A 24,693-nucleotide genomic window follows, 5' to 3' on the forward strand; every position below is an offset into this window, starting at 1 on the left:
GTGTTTCTCTTCTGAACTGCAGGCTCTCTGTTGCCTCCTGAAGTCTGCCTAGCAACAGTGCCTTTAGCTAATCTTCAATGTTAAGTAAACCTGAAAAACCACTTTATTTGCATTTATATAGTGCTGGTAATGACTCTCAATGGGAGTGCTATTGTGTGACAAAAGACTCGTGATAGCACCTTAACGACTTCTTGCTTAACATGCAAGCCACAAACTGCCAGAGAGAGCAGAAAAAAAAATTCTCTCTGGTTCCCTTTTAAAACCAAACTGTTTCTCTCTGCTAAAAAGCCCTTAGCAGAGAAAAGAAAAATATAATATTCCTACTGGCTTCTGGATTCTGTCTATATCCCACCACTGCTACACTATGTCATAACCTTAGTCCCAGATTTGGACCTTAGCGTCCAAAATATGGGGGTTAGCATAAAAACCTCCAAGCTTAGCTACCAGCTTGGACCTGGTACTTGCTGCCACCACCCAAAAAATTAGAGTGTTTTGGGGCACTCTGGTCCCCCTGAAAAACCTTCCCTGGGGACCCCAAGACCCAAATCCCTTGAGTCTCACAACAAAGGGAAATAATCCTTTTTCCCTTCCCCCCTCCAGGTACTCCTGGAGAGATACACAGACACAAGCTCTGTGAATCCAAACAGAGTGACTCCCCCTCTCCGTTCCCAGTCCTGGAAACAAAAAGGACTTTCCTATTCCCCTCAGAGGGAATGCAAAATCAGGCTAGCAAATTCAACACACACACAGATCTTCCCGATCTCTTCCTCCCACCAATTCCCTGGTGAGTACAGATTCAATTTCCCTGAAGTAAAGAAAAACTCCAACAGGTCTTAAAAGAAAGCTTTATATAAAAAAAAGAAAGAAAATTACATACAAATGGTCTCTCTGTATTAAGGTGATACAACACAGGGTCGATTGCTTAAAAGAATATTGAATAAACAGCCTTATTCGAAAAGAATACAAATCAAAGCACTCCAGCACTTATATTCATGCAAATACCAAAGAAAAGAAACCATATAACTTACTATTTGATCTCTTTGTCCTTACACTTAGAAACAGAAGATTAGAAAACAGAACTACTTCTCCAAAGCTCAGAGAAAAGCAGGCAGCCAGAAAACAAAGACCTCAGACACAAACTTCCCTCCACCCAAAGTTGAAAAAATCCGGTTTCCTGATTGGTTCTCTGGTCAGGTGTTTCAGGTGAAAGAGACATTAACCCTTAGCTATCTGTTTATGACAGAGATAAACTCCCTGTTCTCAGTTCTGGTCCCTGGGCTGGAGCAGCTGGAGGCAGCCTGTATGGGGAAAAACTGGCTTTGATCCTGTAGCCTTGGGCTGGACCATGCTTAGTCATTCTGAAGGTGGCACACACACAGTCTGGTCAGGGTGGGGCCTGTGAGGGGAATGCAGTATGCTCAGTCCATTTATGGATATGGCATATGTGTAGTCTGGACCCCACTAGGAGCTGTAAGGACTCTTTGGAGATCTTAACAGTTGAAATCTTGATCTTTAATCTCTCCCCCCCACCCTGCCCCAAGCTCAGAAATTTAGGCAGATTTTCATGGTGATGGCAACAAAGCACATCCCTGACGCAAATGCCACCCCCTACCATGTTTCAAGTCCTTGCTCCAAAGCAGGGGGGCACTAGAACTTTTCAAAGAAAAGGTCATCCGAGTTTGTTTGTTTTTTACCATGGATACTTTTCTCTCTAGCCTTGTGCTTGGAAATGGTTCAGCCACTTTGGCTGAAATTTTCCATTCAGTGCAACTGGTTAAAAACTGGCAAGGTTATAGGTAACTGAAAATAGGGTCTTATAATGGGAAATATTGGGCAACTTTAATAATTCCAGCCGTCTACTGCTCCTGATTATATTCCTTTTAGGAGTGGGCTTCATGAAATACCTGACCAAATATTTCCCAGTCCAGGTCAGTACTATTGATTCCCTTGCCAAGACATGGGATTGCTGAAAGCCTACAAAATGTCTAGTGGATCACATACCATGCTGTTCTTCGATATCTTCCTTACATACTATGAAAGCGACTACCTAGACTTTACCCCAGCTCTCCACCAGAGTCTATCTGAGCCCATCAAATCCAAACAAAGCTGAAATCCAAATAAGAGAAAACGCTTTATACACAGCCATCGCCTGGCACTACAGAACTTGAAATGAAGGCAGGGAAGAATTGTAATCACTGGGGTGGTGCTCACAGTAGTTTCCAGAATAAGTCAGAGATAAAATAAGTTTATGCAGCCTGAATCAAACTGGGTATTCCACATTGTTTGTATTACATTTTCCAAATAAATTCCCGTTACTGATATTATGGGGAACAGAAAATATACTGCAGGATGATTGCATGCAGGCAGAAGAGATATGACTCATTACCAAGTGCTGATTCCAGACACCACCACTCCCAAACTGCTCCATACCCATTTTCCAACACATGTTCTACTAGCCCTAAGTTACAGGAAAAATTGCAAAAAAATATTTTTGATAACACAAGGAATTCATGACAAATGAAATAAGTGAAGTGTATTGGCCTGCATCAATTCTTGGTCAAGCTAAACAATGAGAAAAAATAGAACCAGAGTAGAATTTGTCATTTTATTTACAGGAAAACTGTGCCAAAAATCCAACATGGACAGCCAAACTGTGCAGTGACACACCCCATCAATGGGAGTTGGAAGGGTCACCATGACCCACTCATCCTCAGTCTGTCAGCTGAGATTGTCAACAAAGATGCAAATTACTGACAACTGTGGTGATGGTTTTCATTATATGAGGTCTTGTTCACTAAAGTCCGTCAAACCCATTCCACATATGTTACTGAACAGCCTGCAAATGATAAGAGCTTTCAGTGACTGGTGTGCAGAAAGTAAATAAGGAAGTGTTATTTACTCCTTCTCATAACATAAAAACGAGGGGTCACTAAATGAAATTAATAGGCAGCAGGTTTAAAGCAAACAAAAGGAAGTATTTCTTCACACAATGCACAGTCAAGCTGTAGAACTCCTTGCCAGAGGATCTTGTGAAGGCCAAGACTATAACAGCATTCAAAAAAGAACTAGATGAATCTGTCCTCAATGAATTTATCTATGGCTATTAGCCAGGATGGGCAGGGATGGTGTCCCTAGCCTCTGTTTGCCGGAAGCTGAGAATGGGGGACAGAGAATGTATCACTTGATTATCTGTTCTGTTCATTCCCTCTGAAGTATCTGGCATTAGTCACTGTCAGAGGACAGGATACTGGACTAGATGGACCATTGGTCTGACCCAGTATGGCCATTCTTACGTTCTTATGTAAATCCAGATTTTGGAAAAATATTTTCAAGCAGCAATGGCTACAGATGTGCTAACTGGCTCCAGTAGACTCCCTCAGGACCTAAAACAACTGTGTGCGAAGTCCTGACACCAGCAGTGTCTGATGAATCATACTTCTGGTGCATACCAAGTGGATTGTTCCTGCCCTGGAATAATTCATTTAAATAGCTGGTGTTGTTTATTCATGTTTAAAACTATTCGTTATTATTCACTTCACGTCATTCACTTATTCTGTTTATCCACAGGAGAGGGACAGCATAGGTAGTGGCAGTTGCGCCTTAGGGAGGGATCTGCTGGGATTGAGAAAGACCCAATGACCATTCAGTCCTTGGTATCACTGTTGGAACTGCTAGTTCTGGTGATGTTTTTCTGGGAACTGGTCACCTGCTTTCTCAGAATGGGCTGAAGCCAGTGTCCCATGATGACTCACCCTTATGGATTTTAGTCTGTGTTTCTCATTAGGGACTGACTGCTCTGAGTAGCAGTGGGAAATTTGAAATGCTGACTTTGGCATTATTTCTTCCTGCTGAAATCCTCAGTCAGCTGGTTATTTCTTCCTGTCAGTTATTGCTAGATCCTCCTCTACCTCCTCCCCAAGCCCCATCTCTCCCAATTCCAGTCCATACAGCTTGGAAATTAATTTGCAACGTGCTCTCCAAGGAGAACAGACAATACACTGTACATAACCATACTTCGTTCTCCTCTGGCTCCATCCACCCAATGATCTTAAAGTCCTTAACAAAGATGGATAAATTGAGTGTCACATATCAATGCTATGAAGTAGGTAAACGTGTTTATTCCCGTATTACAGACTGGGAAAATGAGGCAGAGGGAGTCAAGTAACTTAAGCCAGTGGCAGGACTCTGGTTTCTGGATTCCTTTTCTAAAAGCAAGCCATTGGGCCAGGTTGATTCTAAACTGTAAGCCCCCATGGGCTGGAAAGGGAGATGGTTTCTGGAGACATAGAGTCTGCCTTGATTCAGGACGTCCACAGCCTCTCCTGGTTCAACTCCTAGGTTGGAATTCAAAGCTGCCCTCCCCCAGGATGGACACATCAGTTATCTGGGAATCCCTCAGGGCCACAGCAATTTGCACAAATTAACCTTCCTGACCTGGGAGAGGCCTAAATCTGACCTGTTCTTATTTTATCTTAAACACCCAATGCTCAACATCAGTGTGTTGTTTGGCCATTTAGCACCGATATCAAGGCAACACAGCTGCTAACTTCAGAAAACACAAAAGCATCTGAATTTGGTTGTTTATGTCTATGAGTCACTGATATCTGAATTCCCCAAATGAGGCTGGGACTCCCATTGTTTTTACAATAAGAACAAGGATTCCTTTTGGCACCTTAGTGTCATAAACAGAAAGTTAAGGGTTAATAGAACAGGAGTACTTCATGACTCTTTTGCCTGTAAAGGGTTAACAAGTTCAGTGAGCCTGGCTGTCACCTGACCAGAGGACCAATCAGGGGACAGAATACTTTCAAATCTTGAGGGAGGGAAGTTTTTGTGTGTGCTGTTAGTGTTTGGTTGTTGTTCTCTCTGGGTTCTCAGAGGGACCAGACGTGCAACCAGGTTTCTCTCCAGTCTCTCTGATACAGGCTCTTATGTGCTCAGAATAGTAAGTACTAGGTGATAAAGCGAGTTAGGCTTATGTTTGTTTTCTTTATTTGCAAATGTGTAGTTGCCTGGAAGGAGTTCAAATTTGTATTTTGCTAAAAGGATTTTAATTTGTACTTGTATACTTAGGCTGGGAGGGTATTCCCAGTGTCTATAGCTGAAAGACCCTGTAACATATTCCATCTTAAATTTACAAAGATAATTTTTACTGTTTTTTCTTTCTTTAATTAAAAGCTTTTCTTGTTTAAGAACCTGATTGTTTTTTTTATTCTGGTGTGAGATCCCAGGGGACAGGGTCTGGATTCACCAGGGAATTGGTGGGGAGAAAGGAGGGAAGGGGGAGAGAAAGGTTAATTTTCTCTCTGTGTTAGTATTACTTTCTCTCTCAGGGAGAGTCTGGGAGGGGGAGACAGAAGGAGGGGGGAAGGTGAATTTTCCTCTCTGTTTTAAGATTCAAGGAGTTTGAATCACAGTGATCTTCCAGGGTAACCCAGGGAGGGGAAGCCTGGGAGAGGCAACGGTGAGGGAAAGAATTTACTTTCCTTGTGTTAAGATCCAGGGGGTCTGGGTCTTGGGAGTCCCCGGGCAATGTTTTGTGGGGACCAGAGTGTACCAGGCACTGGAATTCCTGGTTGGTGGCAGCGCTACGAGTACTAAGCTGGTAATTGAGCTTAGAGGAATTCATGCTGGTACCCCATCTTTTGGACGCTAAGATTCAGAGTGGGGAATTATACCATGACACTTAGAGACTCTCAAATTTATTTGAGCATAAGCTTTTGTGGGCTAAAACCCACTTCATCAGATGCATGGAGTGGAAAATACAGGACGAAGATATATATATACACAGAGAACATGAAAAAATGGGCCACCCTGCTGATAATAACTTACTTAATAGCCCACCCTAATTCACCACCCATTTTTCATATTCTCTGTGTATATATATATCTTCCTACTGTATTGTCCACTCCATGCATCTGATGAAGTGGGTTTTAGCCCACAAAAGCTTATGCTCAAATAAATTTGTTAGTCCCTAAGATGCCACAAGTACTCCTGTTCTTTTTGCTGATACAGACTAACACAGCCACCACTCTGGAATATTGTTTTTACGGTGCTCTTGTTTTCTTCCTTTGTAACTGGCAACTATTTGTAGGATACGAAAAACATTTTCAGAGCTCCTCTTGACTTCAAGTAGAGTTGTGGGTGCTCAGCACCTCTGAAAACTGGAGCCCCAGGTAGAGATGACCAATGCCTATCGATGAGTGTGGGGAGAGGGAGCAGAGTGAGGGCAGCTGGCTTCAACACTAGCACTAGAAAAGGTTCAGAAAAGGGCAACAAAAATGATTAGGAGTTTGGAGAGGGTCCCATATGAGGAAAGATTAAAGAGGCTAGGACTCTTCAGCTTGGAAAAGAGGAGACTAAGGGGGGATATGATAGAGGTCTATAAAATCAAGAGTGGTGTGGAGAAAGTGGATAAGGAAAAGTTATTTACTTGTTCCCACAATACAAGAACTAGGGGCCACCAAATGAAATTAATGGGCAGCAGGTTTAAAACAAATAAAAGGAAGTTCTTCTTCACGCAGCGCACAGTCAGCTTGTGGAACTCCTTACCTGAGGAGGTTGTGAAGGTTAGGACTATAACAGCGGTTAAAAGAGAACTAGATAAATTCATGGTGGTTAAATCCATAAATGGCTATTAGCCCGGGTGGGTAGGGATGGTGTCCCTAGCCTCTGTTTATCAGAGGATGGAGATGGATGGCAGGAGAGAGATCACTTGATCATTACCTATTAGGTTCACTCCCTCTGGGGCACCTGGCATTGGCCACTGTTGGTAGATAGATACTGGGCTAGATGGACCTTTGGTCTGACCCAGTATGGCCGTTCTTATGTTCTTATATTATCTTCTTAACAGTGTTACTGAGCATGCTCATTTTGTGTGAACATACTCAGTACAAGCCAAGCCGCAAATCTGGTGGAGGGGAGGGGCATGTAACCCGCATGCCTCTCCCTAAATGTCGGTTCTAGCCCCGGGTGTCTATAATGAGGTACCCAAAAATCCAGGCACCCAAAATTAGAGGCCACTTTGAAAAATCTAGGTCTTGACCATGCTAACCACTCCCCATTTCGTCCTCCCAGAGAAGCTCTGCTATCTCGGTGGGGCATGAATGCGGAGGAGATCTCCCAAAGAGAAAGACTTGCAGTTATGTTTCTCCCCAGATGTAAACTCACAGTTCATGCTGCAGGCAGCTCAGAATCCTGGGCACAGGGAGGCATTCCTTAAGCTGTGTAAGTAATACTCGACCAAACCAAGGTGCACATATGTAAGGATATGAACTTGGAAAATAGTTCCAAGGACTAACTATTTCATAACAGTTCCACTGATATCTTATCAGTTCCAAAGGATTCCACATAATCTCAGTGTGCTGCATCATTGCAGTGATGGCCACTTTCTAACAATTTTCCTTTCCTTCTTGAGAGACTCAGGGCCTGATCCAATGCCCGCGGGCCTGGGATTAGGCCCGAAGAGAGAAGGAGGAGTGGAAAAAGAAAGAGGACTTAGGCTGAGTTAACTGGTTCAGCTGGAAAGGAAACAACCTCACACCTCATTGCCAACGCCTGGTTTGAATCCAGCCAAAGCCTTCAAGCTTTGATGCTAAAGCACTGAGATGCACCCGGGCCATGGTGGATTCTGCTGGATGCGTATCTAATGTGCAGTGCTTTTTTTAGGGGTGCCATAAGGAGAAGCCCACAACTGCACAAAATAGGAACAGAGATGCATGGAGGCTGGGCAGAGTGTCTTCTCATGTGTCTGAAGCAGGTGAAAGTAAGCCGGTCCGGTCCATTCTGGCTTACTGGTAAGAAAGTGGCCACCGGTACACAGCTGACCTTACCAGCAGGCTGCTGTTGGAGGGGAGAGGGGCAGCTGCCCCAGAGCCCAGCGATTTAAAAGGGCCTGGGCCTACCCTCTGGCTCTTTAATTTGCCACCAGAGCCCCAGGGCTCCCAGCCGCCGCCGCTACCCCAGGACTCCAGCGATAATTTAAAGGGCCTGGGGCTCTCGGACACTGCCACTACACTGGGGCTATGGCAGCGATTTAAAGGGCCCAGGGCTCCTGGCTGCTGTTGCTGCTACCGAGCCAGCAGCTGGAGCCCTGGGCCCTATTAATTGCCGCTGGAGCCTTGGGAAGCACGGGCCAGGCAGCTCTGAAGAGCTGGCTGGGGGAGTCTGGCCCCAGCCTCACCCCTTCTGCCTGAGGCTCTGCCTCTTCTGAGAGCCCAGAGCCCCACCCCCATGCCCAGGACCTCGACTGCCCTGCATACCGGTAAGTCTGTTAAGTTACTTTCACCCCAGTCTGAAGTCCTATAGCTTCATTAGATAATAGGGGGACATTGGGTGCATGTACACTGGGAAAATCCATAGGAGTTTTTTGTACCCATGCAGCTGTACTGATGGAGACAGATATTTTTACCACGGTCAGCATGTACGGGTGCAGAAAAATGTTTGTCAGTATTCCTAGTATTGATAGGGTCTCTGAGGGGAAATTGTAGAGGAGGGAACTAAAGAGACAGAGCAGTGAGTGGATCTGGCCACAACAGGGAAGCAGTGCCAGGAGCTACCAAGATCCTGCAGTGTGGGAGGGAAAGACTTTGTGAAGGGAGGGTCACAAGTTGCAGTGGGTTGCTGGAAGGGAGGGGTGTGCCGTGCTGGGACTCGGGGGATGAAGGTGATTCCAGAGAACTGTCAGGATGATTGCACATTGGGAGGGGACATGAAATACAGGCAAAGGAATTTTTGGATGCATAACTGAACCAGTGCAGTTCGTGAGGACTTCACATGGGTCCTTGGGAGCCAATACAAAGCATATTTCAGGCATCACCAATTCCTCATCTTCACGAAGTGTATCTTGCGAACCTGAAGTTCGTTATCATGTATCATTTCAGCTTGCATTTTACAGGCTTTCTCATGGCTATCCAGGTGCACAAACGTCCTTGGAGCGCCACAATAATTCATTTGCAAAAGACTGGACTTAGTCTTAAAGTGTATTTATCACACATTTCTTCTGCAGGACAAGACCTCACTTGATCTTGGAGCTACAATCAAATAGTTTTAACTGCAGTAAAACAAATACTGCAGAAAAGCATAAAGGAAAAAATTCCCATTCTCCTTCTCGAAGTGTAATTAAAAAAATCACAGTGTATCATCTATACCATGTAAATGCCCACTTTGCCCTTAGGCAGAGCCTTTCACGCAATGATCTCAAACCAATTTATAAAGGTTAATGAATTAAGCCTTAGCAGTCCTACAGGATAATATTATTACTTCTATTTGACGGATATGTAAATTGAGTGACAGAGAGGGTAAAGCTCAAATTTTTAAGTGGCCTCTAATTTGGGGGTTTTGTGTCTGATTTTCGGAGGAGATAAACACATCACACCACTGGGAACTACACATGCACCTTTCTGAAACTTTCTGTATCTGTGCAAAATAGGTTCAAAACACTCCTATTTGTATCAGTGAGGGGTGAATTCTGAATTGGTCGTGTTTTATATCCACTGTGCACGGGTGTGAATGATTATGTGAAGTGCCAGACAGGGGCAAATCAGGTCCGAGGGCTGAGATACACAAAGGAGTCCTAAAGAGTTAGGTTTCAGAGTAGCAGCCGTGTTAGTCTGTATCCGCAAAAAGAACAGGAGTACTTGTGGCACATTAGAGACTAACAAATTTATTTCAGCATAAGCTTTCCTGGGCTACAGCTCACTTCTTCGGATGCATAGAATGGAACGCACAGACAGAAGATATTTATACATACAGAGAACATGAAAAGGTGGAAGTATGCATACCAATTGATTGGACTCTTAACAGTTGGTACGCGTACTTCCACCTTTTCATGTTCTCTGTATGTATAAATATCTTCTGTCTGTGCGTTCCATTCTATGCATCCGAAGAAGTGAGCTGTAGCCCATGAAAGCTTATGCTGAAATAAATTTGTTAGTCTCTAATGTGCCACAAGTACTCCTGTTCTTTTTTCTAAAGAGTTAGGTGACTTTCCCTGGGAGTTGGATGCCTAACTTCATTAGGTCCCTTTGAAAATCCAAACCTCAATGTCTAAAGGTGGATATCCAAAATTAAGAGCCACTTTTGAAAAACTCACCCTTGATGAGTTGCCCAAGATTATTTTGTAAGTTACTGGGAGAGGAAGGACTAGAAAAAATGGTTACTTTGGTTCTTTGACATGGTCTGTCCATGAGATCCCACTCATGGTGTGCAGGTGCCCTATGCACTGGAGATGGGGCAGGGAGGGAAGCTGGAGTAGCCCATACGTCGTTGGCTGGGTCCAAAATTTCCTCATTTATGGGCATGCAACCCTGAGAGACTGATTGTAAGATATCAAATAGTTTACATGCTTTCTAAAGAGGATTTCAAGGCTTCTGACATCTTTTTGAGGAAGTCTTGAAATGCCTTACAGCCCTCAGTGGTATCAGGAACAGATAAAACCACATCTTCATCCAAAGAGGAGGGTGCAAAATATAAAGGCCTTGATGGGTCCTCTTGTCGACCCATGTCCTCTCCTTCATTCTGCAGTTGCTGCTCCTCTGGAATGGCATCCTCTCTGAGGCTCTTGAAGGAGAAGGCTAGACGTGGCCAAGAGACTGAGTGTGCCCCTGAATGCTTGTATGACCAAGTCTAGAAGCCATAAGAATACATTATATTTGACCAGTGAGGTGGCACCCAAGAAGAATGGGAATTTCAAGTACATGACCTCTGTGGAAGTGGATTGTGGTGAGAATCTTTTTTATGATAGTCCCTGTCTCTGGAACAACCAGGAGAAAAGGTTCCTGCTGGAAGCGGCCAAGGAAGAGGATGATGAAAATCCCTCAATCAGAGGATTCATTTATTCATAGATTCCGAGTCCAGAAGGGATCACTGTGATCATCTAGTCGCTCCTCCTGTATAACACAGGCCATAGAACTTCCCCAAAATAATTCCTAGGGCAGATCTTTTAGAGAAATATCCAACCTTGATGTAAAAATTGTCAATCATGGAGAATCCACCACAAGACTCAGTAAATTGTTGCAATGGTTAATTACTCTCATTGTTAAAAAATCACACCTTATTCCAAGTTCCAGCCATTGGATCACGTTAGACCTTTCTCTGCTAGATTGAAGAGACCATTGTTAAATATCGGTTCCCCATGTAGGTACTAACAGCCTATAATCAAGTCACCTCTTTGTTAAGCTAAATAGGAGGAGCTCAGATCTTGGAGACTCTGAGGTGGGCTCCCAGATTTTCTCTGAGTCTCAGGTGGATGAAGAGAGATCTGCATTGCCAATACCCAAGGTGGATTTTGAGATTGTAAACAGTGAAGATTTGATTCCAGTTCAGGCGGTCTCTGAGTTCCGCTGGGGCAGTGCAGGACACCTCTATTGAAACTGTCAGTACCAGAAACCTGTGCACTGTGGGAAGTGGTACCAAATGAATTGGCACTGGGTGAGTCAGTGCCAGTGTGCTGGCTGATGCCACGGGATTTTTAAATTATCAACACCCTAGATGCCAATAGTTGTTCCAAGGGAACCATTTTTGTTCGGTGAGGATTGGTGCTGAGTTCGACGACATATCACGTACCGGCTTCCCCAATGCAGAACTAGTCGAGTCTATGGTGATCTATGGCTTTTTCTTGCTCAGTACCAGAGGTGTGGACTGGCGCTGAGAAGCATCTGTGGTTCTTTCTTCCACAAACAACAGGGGTGCCTCACTGCTCCGAGGGCTTCTGAGACACAGGCCTCGTCCAGACTAGGGGAGGAAAATCAATCTTAGATACGCAACTTCAGCTACGTGAATAACGTAGCTGAAGTCGAATATCTAAGATCGAATTACTCACCCGTCCAGACGGCGCGGGATCGATGTCCGCGGCTCTCCGTGTCGATTCCGGAACTCCGTTGGGGTTGATGGAGTTCCGGAATCGATATAAGCGCGCTCGGGGATCTATATATCGCGTCTAGACTAGACGCGATATATCGATCCCCGAGCAATCGACTTTAACCCGCCGATACGGCGGGGTAGTCTGGACGTGGGCACAGTCTTAGAGCTCTTGGATGAAGCATGAGCTCTCTTCAGTCCCGAAGAGCCCAGAGCAATGTCTCTTGTAGATGGAGAATTAGAAGCATAAAGTTTTTAGGAAGGGGCAGGCACCCTTTCTCTCCAGATCACTCCTGAATCACACGCTTCCTTCACAGACTTTTCCATACTGAAAAGTCTCAGATGGGTCTTCCTTGATTTTTGGGTGCATTTTGGGCATAACAGATTAGTCACATACTTTGTGGGGATAGGGCTCTCCCTCAAACAAAAGCGACACTGAATGTGTGCGTCAATCAAGGGAATTGCAGGGTCTCATGTTGGGGAGACCTAGGTTCAGCCACGAGGCTGATAACCCCGGTACTACTCTAACCTAACTCTTATCGAAAACCATAGATACTTTTTTCCAGCAGACTAAATGAGTAAACTTTAACCAGTGACAATAAAATAAGTACAGTCACAATGGTAAACAACTAGGTCGCAAGCATACCTCGAGCATCTGTGGGGACACTGAGGTTGTTCCAATTCACTGCCAGTGGTGGAAAGAAAGAACTGAGATGCATCTGGGATCGCTCTGCCTTTCATGCCCTTGGGAGGGGGAGGAGAAGGGAAGGTGGGGCACACACAAAGTCCCTAACTGACAATGCTGGTGAAAACATTATCAGCTCCTGCCCATAGGATGCCTGTGCACCATGAGTGGGATCCACCCAAATACTTGAAGAAGAACCTAGAAATCCTGACTAGAGTTGCAATTTTGGTTGGATGTACTCCTGGAGATTTTATCACATGACATACTCTTTAATTAAAGATTAAACTTTAATTCCTGGAGACTCCAAGCCAATCCTGGAGGGTTGGCAATCCTAATCCTGACTTCCAGTCCCTGCTTTAGACACTCTAATAGACTTTAAGGCCAAAAGGGAACTGTGATGCGGCATATGTCCTACACTGGCAAATGACGGGTTAACCTGGGGTGGGGGTAGCTGTGGTGGGGTCAGCCCCAGTTGAGGAAGAGGACAGGGCTCCATGAAGACAGGCCTGAATCAATGTAGAGGGAAGACTCTGGAGCCAGGGGGGTGTAAGAGAGGCTGTTAGGGGATCTCCTTAGTACTGGGTTAGCGAAGAAGCTGCACAAGGAGACAGAACTCCAGAGCGGGAGTAATGGAGGCTGCAGCCCTAACAGAGACGCTGACAACCAGGGGGAATGCCTGCAATGCTGTGTCCTGGCTCCAGGGGGCACACTAGCAATGAGTTCCTCCCATTACCGGACCATTATGATAATTTAGTCTGATCCTGCATAACACAACCCCCCCACACACACCATTGACTTTCATCCAGGTGTTCCTTCTCATCACTTCTGGTTGAATGTTCCCAGACAGTATGCAATGTAAAACGTTGGCCACTGCGAACAAGTCTGAACATCCAGGACAACAACTGGAGTCGGCTCAAATGCTTTATTACTTAGCTCAGTTTCAGGATGGAAAGTCATCTGCTTTGGCTCCCATCCCATCCCTTCTCTGCCTACCATGGGTTGCAAGCAGCATAATAAGTCATCCTTTCTGCTGACGTGCCAATACTGCTCTTTCCAACCATTCACTCCCGCATTGTGGCAGAAAATCTATTTGTGTCTAAAGTGTTTAGTCTTGTGCCTGCAGTAGATTTTAAACAACTTAGGGCACAGACTGTCTAGATATTTGTGAAGTGCGGAGCACTCTCTTGATGCTCAATAAATTATACTAATTAAGCCCTAATTATCTTTTCAAAGACAAAAAAAAAACCCTAAAACAAAATACAGCCCAAGTGAACATTAGGGCTCTGAGCGGTCTGTTTAATATTTGATCAGCTGAGTGAAACACGCACCCTGCCATGGCTAAAAGCTTGTGAACTCTGATTCCCTGGAATGGTTTCCACTATCTGACAAGGACAGGCATGAAGCTGGTGTAGCTAGAGCTTTTCTGTCAGACACAACCTGGCATGCCGTGCAGTTGATGTTCTCCCTGGTGCATGCTGCAATGATACTATTTTAGGCAGGTTAGCCCTACATCTCTGCCTGTGCTTTAACTGCCAATCAGGTTAACCCAGGGCAGTGGTCACAGTGCTGATGATGGCTGGTGACAGCACGGGAAACATTGTAAATGCCTTGTCTCCACTTAGGATTTAGCAGCAAGATAACTAGAGCACATTTGCTATCTCCGTGTTAAACATACCACACTTTCTGTGTCACCGAGGACCAAGCGCTTCTCTCTCACTTTCTATGGATAATGCTTAGCAGAGGCACCAACTCCATGGGGGGAGCTCTAGGGCCCAAGCACCCATGGAAAAAAAACAGCAGGTACTTAGCACCCACCAGCCATAGCTGTTTGGTGGCCCCAGAGCTGACCACCTGACAGCTGTTCAGTGGCTGGTGGGAGGTGCTTTGGGGAGGGATGAAAGGAAGGAGCAGTAGGCATGGGCGGGGCCTCAGGAGAGGGGGCGGAGCAGGGGTGGGAAGAGGCGGAGCAAGGGCGGGGCTTCTGGGGCAGAGCAGTGGCAGGAGTAGGCGAAGCAAGGGCAGGACCTCGGGGAAAGAAGTGGAGTGGAGGTAGGGCCTTGGGCGGAGCCGGGGTGGAGCACCCATGGGGGAAAAAAAGTCAGTGCCTGTGATGCGTGGGCACACACCAATGGGTACTAACACGTTTAATCTGTAGAAAACTGGCTAGTTTTCAGGTGCAGACAGCTGGAGGCTGTCAGTTTTCAGGGACTCACAACTACAGCTGCTGCTGAGACTAGTCTGAAGTTGGAGATGGTTCCCAGAACAGGCACTGACTCAGTGGGTGCTCCAGGGCTGGAGCAGCCCTAGGGAAAAATTAATGGGTGCTCTGCACCCACTGGGAGCCAAGCTCACCGCCCCCCGCCTTGCCTCACCTCCTCCCAGCGCGCCACGTTTCCATTCCTCCCTCCCTCCCAGCCCTTGCCGCCGTCAAACAGCTGTAGCAAGCTCTGGGAGGGAAGGAGGAGGAGCAGGAACGTGGCGTGCTCAGGGGAGGAGGCAGGGCCGTGGCGGGGATTTGGGGAAGGAGTCAAATAGGGGCAGGGAGGGGGAGAGGACTTTGGTGAAGGGGTTGGAATGGGGGCAGGAGGGGGCGGGGACTTTGGTGAAGGGGTTGGAATGGGGGCAGGAGGGGGCGGGACAGGAATGGAGTCAAGGCAGGGCCAGGGGTCAGGGGAAGGGGGGTTGAGCATCCACTAGCGCCAGAAAAAGTCGGCACTATGGTTCCCAGCAGCTTTTCCGGAGCAAGTCTCACTAAACCATCCCCTCCGCTGCTGAAAACACTCTTTGGTCCTCCGCCTGTGCTCCCTCTTCCCTTTCCCCACTACTAGTGCATTCTGATGTCCATGATAGATCACATGGATGGCAGCACAGGTCACATGGATGGGCTTGCGGTAGCTTCTGCAGTCACTTCATAGAGAGGCAGTATATCCATTTCATTGTGGCCTTAAATCAAATTCCACTGCCTCTCTATAAGCATGGGTTGTACAGAAATCCCTGGAGATGCTCTGAACATAAGCATTGTGGCCTCTAGGCACTAGCAGTGCAGGACAACCGGACCAAACAGCAGTTCGGTGCCTATGGGCTTGTCTACACTCAAAATGCTACAGCCACACTACTTGAGCTGACCAGAAGGGGTCTCCCATCGGCGTAGGTAATCCACCTCTCTGAGAGGCGGTAGCTAGGTTAACAGAAGAATTCTTCCATTGACCTAGCACTGTCTACTGTAGGGATTAGGTCAGTTTAACAACGTTGCTCTGGAGTGTGGGTTTTTCATGACCTAACTTTTTAGTGAAGAGCAGGCCTCAGTTCAGTTTCTGCCTCTGCCACTGATTCCTTTTGTTACTTAATCTCCCTGGCCTGATCAGGGAAACACTTAAGAATATGCTTAACTTTAATGGGATTTAAGCATGGGCTTAAAGTTAATAATAATAATTCTGTCTGGTCTACATTAGACTGTAATCACTTCATACATGCAGCCTGTGGCAGAAGAGGGTCCTGATCTTGGTGATGCTTCCAGTCTCTACTAGAAACTCCAGAATCACAAATACTGCAGCCTATACAGTCATATGTATTTAAATTGGAATTCATTGTCAACAATGCATATTGTTGACCAACGGGGATGTACAGGCCTTTAAGCCCATTCCCAAGAGAGTCTGAAAGAGCCATGTCTGTGCTGAGCTCAGAACACTGACACCTCATTGGTAGTCACCTGAGATTTCCCACCAACCCACTTGTGCATTAACTCTCTCTCCGTGATGTGGCATTTTGATCAACTTGAAAATATTTATACATCACAATTGCAGATGTTTTCCTCACAAACACAGATTCTTATGGTACAAGCAGATACAAAAAGGATCGGACACATTATCTCCCAGGTTAATGAATATTCCAGATCTGACCCAAATACACGCTACAGCCAATTCTTATTAACTAAACTAAACTTTATTAAAAAACAAAAGAGAGAGAGTATGCTTAAAAGATCAATATACATACAGACATGAGTTCAGATTCATAGCATAGATGGTGAGCTTTGTAGTTGCAAAGAGTTCTTTTAGAAATAGTTCATAGGTTACATTCCAATGTCCAAATTTCATATTCATGGCATACCAGCATAACTGGGACCTCAGTCTTGTGACTCAAATGTCTAAGCAGTTCTGAGCTGACAGAATCAGGACCCAAGAATATTTTATACAATTTCATGTCTTTGGACAAGTTGAAGTTCAAAAGGTAATTAACATGACTTTGAAGGAGGTCCATCACTGGTACTTAGCTATAGAATTAACATAAGGCCATTTGCTTGTTCCTCCATCATTCACAGTACATTTCAAAGAGATGAATATGGAGATAGCCTGTGTTTACAATTCATTGAAATGCTAGGATCTTCTTTTGACCTCTGAATTATCAGAATACAGCACAGACAGGGACTGTTGATTACATTACCCACCTTACTCATACATATGTAAATACACAAAAACACAAATATTATCTCCCCACATGTCTTTTGAAGGTTATTTATTTTGCAGGAGGTTTAACCTTTTCTAGGCATGCGTCACAAGCGTAAAATGACTGAAGTCAATGCAGTAATGCTAGTAATATGAGTGCGAGTTGAGATTGGAATCAGTCCTTATATTCCTAGAGGAATCCACAGTCTTACCACAACTCTGCACGCTCATGAGCAATCTCAGCAGAATGGGCCAGTGACTGAATACGCCTAGAGCCTGAACTATTCTCACGCCAGAGCTGGTCCACTGCAGGCAGAACAGAGGCATGTTGCTAGGGCAATGTGCAGGGCTAGGCCTGTGCAGCTGCTAACACTCTGTTGCATAGTTCAGTCACAGAGGTTGTCACTGTTTTCTCTCCTACTGCTTGTATTTATATGTTTGGCCAATTGCCAATTATTTGCCCGGGGAAGCTAGACCTAATAGCATCCCCAGTTTAAAGATGTCCAGTAAAGGGGAAAAAATCTAGGGGCTTTGACCCTCTTTGATATATAAAGATAGTCTGAGCACTGTGTGTATGGCAGGGGAGAAGTGGGCAGTTAAGGGGTTTTGGTGGTGTTTTTCCCCTGTGTTTTTTTGTTTTGTTTTGTTTTGTTTTAATACTAGAAATTCAGAGCTGGTCTACTCTGGACAACTGAAGACTCATATATTTTTGACAGCAGAGATACTGTCTGCTTCAGTTAAATCTGATGAATTGAGAAGGGGCCATGGTTTTTATTTACACTATATAAAGTTCTTTAGTTATGTTAATACTTATTTAACTAAAACACTTAGGAGAAAAGCTCTTTTGTTAATGACGCAGAACCCTCGCTCCTTCCATTAAGGGCTGAAAAAGGATTCAATACATACAGTTGTGGGTCCCAATCAGTCCTCTGGCAAAACCAGGGATGACCAGACTTAATAATCCTGGTATTTTTAAGATTAAAAAAGCAATAAGAAGGGAGGAAAAAATACTCTATGAGCCATTTTTATATATAAGCAAAATAGCACAAACTCAATTTTTAATCCTTTGCAAGTCACCTTTGAAGGAGGCGCTTGAGAACTTCTCCAGGAAAGTTCCTCAACTATAGAATTGGCTTTTCTCTTTGGTCTGACATTTCCTAGTTATTCTGAGCTCCGGGACATATTAAAAAACTTGATCTTGTTTTCTCCAGGATTTTCTGGGCAAGGTGGATTAAGAACATTTATGCAGTCTGCTAGAGTCATAGATCCATAAGGTTAGAAGTCACTCCTAGGGTCATCTAGTCTAACCCCTTGCCAAGATTCAGGATTTGTTGTGGTATATTTGTTTGTGTTAAGGGCTGTTTATATGACTATTGTACAGAGGCTCTGGCAGTAAAGACAATCTATTCTGGATGTTTATCTTTGATCATTTAAAATTGTTGTTTAAGTGTCTAGAGTCCAGGTAGCTGTCTTTTATAAATGGAAAGAAATGAATGAATTTATGCCAGTGGCCTTGCCCAGGTGTGAGTGAATGCAGCATTTGAGGCCGTTAAGTTTTCAAAGTATGATTTAATTACAAATGCCTAAAAAAAGTGTTTAAAATCACTTCCACGGGGAGGAATGGAGGAGTGTGCAAATATTTCCTTTTGGCAAGTGGCCCAACTTGGTTTCAGCTTCCTCAGGCTTCCTCCATCCCCAGTTTGAAACATTTATTCACAGCCAGCTAAGTCTTTCAGCTAAACTCTCTATTTCCTCCACTGTTTGCTCCCTGAATATTTCCCTCCTCTTCCCACTCCAGTAACTAAATATCAGCGTGAGAAAGCTGCACCCACTGTTCTCCATGGATCTATTCTATTCGGATCTACAGTGGTTCTTATACTGTTCTCATCACCCGAGTAGCTGACTATCCTTCTGGTAATGCATCATACAAACAGACTAACAAGGCTAAAGCAAATGAGCAGGAGCCACGTTGCAGTGACAATTCTGCCACCCTTTTGCCCAACGCAGTGTGAGCTCAGCTCTGCACCTGACTGTGGTGGGGAAGAGAAAGTAGCAGGATGGCCCACACTTTCCCTCTCCCTCCGCCTGGAGAAGAGCTTCTCTAACCTCACCCAGGCCAGTGCTGCCCACTCATACTATGGTTGGCTCTGTGTAGGGCACAAGGACAATCAGAGGTGAAAGTAAGCTGGTACGTCCCAGTATGGCGTACCGGCAAGAGCCTGTGTGCCTTACTGGGGCAGATTAGCTTCCCCTGGCAGCAGTTTAAAAGGCCTGGGGCTCCCAGCAGCCACTGGAGCCCTGGGCCCTTTAAATTGCCACCAGAGCCCTGCTGCTGGAGCCCTGGGGCAGGACCCTCCTTAGGATTTATGGTGCCCTAGGCGAGATTATTAAACTGGTGCCCCCGTGCCTGTCTTGCTCTTAGAAACATAAACATAAGCTTACAGTACTGGAAAACTTGCCACATGCATGTTATTAAAACCAGTTTAACTTAATTAAGCACACTATAATGCTGATGGACTGGCACTAAAGAAGTAGCACTATAGAAAAAATTCTGATTTGACAGCATTTTATTTGTCAAGCAAATTTGTCAGCATTTTATTGGAAATTTCTATGAAGAGGTATTGAAACAAGGATTAGTTTTTAATTAAAAGCAATCTTTCTGGCTTTTTTGGCTGCAAAATCAGTAATAATGTCATCGTATGACAAAGACAAAGTGATGTCTTGTTCGATTGCAAGAACAGCAAGACCAGTCAAGTGTTCCTGACTTATGGTAGTTTTTAATGAGCTTTAATTTTGAAAAACTCCATTCTCCTGATGCTACTGTTACAGGAATTGTTAGTGGAATACGAGTGGCAATGTACATACACATTAGGATATATGTCAACAAGTTTGCTGGTATGAATAAACTGTACAATGTCCATCATCAATTTTGCATGTGGCAACAACTCAATTTTTCGTACAGTTCAAGTCCATTTAAATCAAAACAATCATCGTGCTTCAGAAGGCTCTTTAGGTCAGGGGTCCTCAACGCGGTGCCCGCAGGGGCCTCTCAGTGCACCCACGTACTGGCCGGAGGACGAGCATCTGCTGAAATGCCAGCGAAATTCGGCATCATTTCGGCAGATGCTTGTCCGCCGCCATGGTCCTTCATCTGGCGCCCGCCAGTCGAAAAAGGTTGGGGACCACTGCTCTAGGCTCTTGCACTTTGTCATTAGTTGCTCTTGTTGTCCTATTTCGTTGAATTTAGTCCCGTCATCCCGCTGCCAGCTGAGTGAATGGAACCCCAGACCGACAGTGGGTTGAGTGGTTCAGCCGGGGTCTCAGCCGCCAGCATGCTCAGCCGCTGCCAGCCTGGGGTTCCTTGGGGGTACCCAGGCCAGCAGTGGGTGCTGAGTGGGGTCGGCGGCTGGGACCCTGGGTGCCAATGGGGCAGCAGCTGGAACCCAGAACAGTGGCGGGCTGCGCTGCTCAGCTTGCCACTGCGTGCCATCAAAAATCAGCTCGCGTGCCACCTTTGGCACGTGTGCCATAGGTTGCCGACCCCTGCTCTATACATTATTAAGGAGATGAGCATACTACAGTTGTTGGAGGGCTCTATTTAGCAGTAACAGGGCTATAGGAAAGTCAGTCAACACTTTTTGTTTCTCTGATGAAAACTGGTCCACTCTCTTCCCCATACCAAACTTGTCACAAATAATTGTCAACAACTTAATTTTCTTTTTTTGGCTAAGATATTGATTTAAAAAAATATTGAAATTGAATTCAGAATTGTTAGCAAGCATTTTTGGCAAACAAAGTTGTTAAATGACACTTTAAATGGCAACACAGTACTGCTTTCATGCTTGGCTCACCCCCTAGCCTGCTGGTCCAACAGCTGCAGTAGAGGAGGAGATAGGTGGAAAACTGCAGGACCCCAAAATCCACTTCTTGGGGTGCAAAGTGGCAACAGCAGCAGCAAACCCTCAGGTCCAATCACACACCAATGGGCACCACCGCCAGCCCAACGGACCATGGTGAAGTTAGCACAGCATCTGATCTCAGGGACGGGGAACCCATGGAGCCACAGCAGCTCATCCTGCCCTGTGCAGCTCCCCGCAGATGAGATGGATCACTGCCAGCCCTGGGGAGAGATGCGCTCCCAGCTAGGGTGATCAGATCCAGATGTCCTGATTTTATAGGGCCAGTCGTGATATTTGGGGCTGTCGTCTTATATAGGCACCAATTACCCCTATCTAGGCTGACCAGACAGCAAGTGTGAAAAATCAGGACGGAGGTGGGGGGGAATAGGAGCCTATATAAGAAAAAGACCCAAAAACTGGGACTGGCCCTATAAAAGTGAAACATCTGCTCAGCCTGCCCCAACTCTCTGTCCTGATTTTTCACACATGCTATCTGGCTATCCCCAGCCCAGCCCTGTGTGACCCTTCCAATCCTGGCTGCCTGCCGAGGAAGAGAGTTACTTTCACTTTCATTCCTCAGCAGGCAGCCAGCCAGCCTCCCCTCTCCCCTAGCACATCACCAACCCAGCCCTGATGGAGGGGAGGGGGAAGAGAGGGGTGCTTCATGGGGGGAGGGAGAAATGGGGGGTGTGCTATGTGGGGCAGAGGGCAGAAGAATGGACGTTATGGGGGACAACAAAGGATACTGCCAGAGCCGCAGAGCCTGCCTCACCTCACGCCAGGGGAAAGAGTCACACTCACAGGTGATTTCCTTCCCCCACCTCTTCCCAGAGACCCCAGCAGCCAATCCCCTCCCTCAGACTGTGCTGCATTCGGCTCTCTCTAGGACCCAGCAGCCCTGCTCTTACATGCTCCACTGCTTCCCATCTGTTCAGGCTCTGGCAGAGCGATGCCCCCAGAGCTAGTGGTGCCCTAGGTGGCTGCCTGTTCTGCCTATGGCTAAGGACAGCCCTGCCCTGGGGAAGTGGTGGGGCTCAGGCAGTGATATAAAGGGCCCGAGGTGTCTGTTGCAGCTACTGCCCCAGGTCCTTTAAATCGTCCCCAGAGCCCTGGGGTAGCAGCAGCAGGGCTCCAGCAGCTATTTAAAGGATCCGGGGCTGCGGTAGCTGTTACAGCCCCAGCCCTTAAAATAGCCACCGGAGCTCCGCCGCCGCCTCCCCAGGACTCTGGCAGCAGGACTCTGGGGACGATTTAGAGGGTCCAGGGCTCCAGTAGCCGCTACCACCCCGGGCCCTTTAAATCGTCCCCGGAGCCTGCTGGAGCCCTGGGGTAGCTGCGGTGGGGCTCTGGCAGCTATTTAAAGGGGCCGAGGCTGCAGCAGCCCCTACTGCCCCGGCCCTTAAAATAGCCGCCGGAGCTCCGCCGCCGCCTCCCCAGGGCTCTGGAGATGATTTAAAGGGTCTGGGGCTCTGGTAGCTGCTACCGCCCCGGGGCCTTTAAAATCATCCCTGGAGCTTGCCAAAGCCCTGGGATAGTGGCAGCGGTGATTTAAAGGGCCAGGGACTCGGCCATCGCTACAGCCCCAGGCCCTTTAACTTGCCGGCGGAGCATCATCGCCGCTACCCCAAGGCTCCAGCAGCAGGGCTCCGGGGATGATTTAAAGGGCCCGGGGTGGTAGCAGCAGCCGGAGCCCTGGGGGAGCAGCACTGGGGCTCTGGCGGTGATTTAAAGGGCCAGGGGCTCCCGGCTGCCACTAGTACAGGGGAGCCGTAGGCCCTTTAAAGCTCCGCCAGAGGCCGGGGCCCACTCTGATGGTGATTTAAAGTGCCTGGGGCTCCATTGCGGTACTTGCAGCTGGAGCCCCAGGCCCTTTAATCATGCCGGGACTCCCAGCCACCTTTGCAGCTGGTAGCTCTGGGGGTGATTTAAAGGGCCCGGGGCTCCCAGGTGCTGCTACCACAGCCCCAGCCCTGGGCTCTTTAAATCCTGATTTAAAGCACCTGGGTATTTAAAGGCCCTACCTCTTAAGGATGCCAGAGTACTGGTAAGTCCTTTAAGTTACTTTCACCCCTGAGGACATTCCTCTCCCCTTTGCGCTGTCACACAGGGCCAACCACAGTCTGACTCCCCTTATTCAAAGTTTCATCCAACTCATCTCCTTTTGGGTGGGGAAGTCATTACAGGGGGCTCCTAAATGTATTCCAGAAAGAGGATTCTCTTCTCCCATCAAATTCTAGAAAATATGCAATGCGCGCAGTGCCCGGTGGCTCTGATTTCAAGCCAGGTTTCATACAGTGAGAGGTAATTACAGTAAATGCCCCTTATATACAGTCCACCAAAAAGCCGGCTGCACATTTAACCAGGGGAATCGGCTTCCAAGTGAAAGATCTTTGTTAGGTACAGTACAAAGGTTAACGCTGATGGCATCAACAGAAGCTGGCAGAGTGTCACGAAGTGTGAAAGAGAAAGGAATGCAGTTAAGATGTTGTAAAATTACATAACTGCATATTTGTATTAGATATCCTGCAAAATGTGCTATATTTGGTAACATATTCAAGCTATACATCAATTACTTTTATGAATGTTTTTCTTGGTTTCTTTACGAAAATTAAGTTTAAAAAAAAATCACCAATAAATAAAACGTCCCGCCAGGCAGTCACATAGCACAGCTGAGGAAAGTTTGAGGGGTACAAGCAGAAGTCAGCAGATTGAGGAGTGGACGTGCACAAAGACGGGTGCTAAATCTGATGCGGAACAGTGCTCCTCCTGCACTGCTGCATCCAAGAGCATGGGCTGCTCTGGAGCATTGCTCTTGGCAAGCGTCATCAGACGTTACTGTGCATTTTTACAGTAACAAAGTCAACAACAGAAGAAGAAACAAGAACCCAAGTCAAAGCAGCAAATACCCTAGTGGACATAGTGCTCCCTGAATGCTGAACAGACCCTAGCCCCAAGCCTGCAAGTTCCATATGGGGCATGCATGAGGTCAGTATCATATCAGTACGTCATCTACAGCACAGATATAGGTTACAATATACTGGTCACTGGTTCAATGTCGAGTACCCAGAATCCCCCAAGGCCCCCACACCAGCACCCACATCTGAGTGCATGGCATGGAAAAAAATGCAAGATAAACTTGTTCATTTGCAAATTTAACACCATTAATTTGGGCTTGAATAGGGGCTGGGAGTGGCTGGCTCATTACAAAAGCAGCTTTGCCTTTCCCGGAATTGAGACCTCCTCATCAATTATTGGGAGCAGGGCCAGCTTTATGACCCGCCGGGCCCAATTAGAATACTCAGCGGCAGGGCACCCACTCCAGGTTTGCCATGGCACCAAAGGACCCCTTGCCACTGAAATGCCACTAAAGACCCCTGGAGCAGACCCCCCCACTGCCAAAATGCCACCAAATACCCCCAGAGCAGGGAATCCGTAGGCACGGGGCCCGATTTCAGGGAATTGGGTAAATCGGCTTAAAGCCGGCCCTGGTTGGGAGTGGACTACGTCCACCCTGATCGAATTTGCCCTGTCAACACTCATTCTCCACTTGTGAGGTAACTCCCTTGTCTTCATGTGTCATTATATAAAGCCTGCAGCTGTAATTTTCACTCCATGCATCTGAAGAAGTGAGGGTTTTTGACCCACAAAAGCTTATGCCCAAATAAATGTTAGTCTGTAAGGTGCCACCGGACCCCTTGTTGTTTTTTAACCTAAACCTGTGGCTTTTCAGCCCTTTGGGAAGCACTTTCCTGGGTGCTAGCCTCCTTAAAAGGGCTCCCCCAGAATTCCTACAAAGGGCTCCTGCTGC

At 46.4% G+C, this 24,693-nt stretch overlaps 1 protein-coding gene across 4 annotated transcripts in view; it reads right to left on the minus strand.

Moving 5' to 3' along the window:
* IL15RA (interleukin 15 receptor subunit alpha) overlaps positions 1-24,693 on the minus strand; it is an 87,137-nt gene that overhangs the window by 58,763 nt on the left and 3,681 nt on the right. The window lies entirely within an intron of this gene.

The sequence above is a fragment of the Gopherus evgoodei genome, chromosome 1 (genome assembly GCF_007399415.2).
Source record: "Gopherus evgoodei ecotype Sinaloan lineage chromosome 1, rGopEvg1_v1.p, whole genome shotgun sequence".
NCBI lineage: Eukaryota > Metazoa > Chordata > Testudines > Testudinidae > Gopherus > Gopherus evgoodei.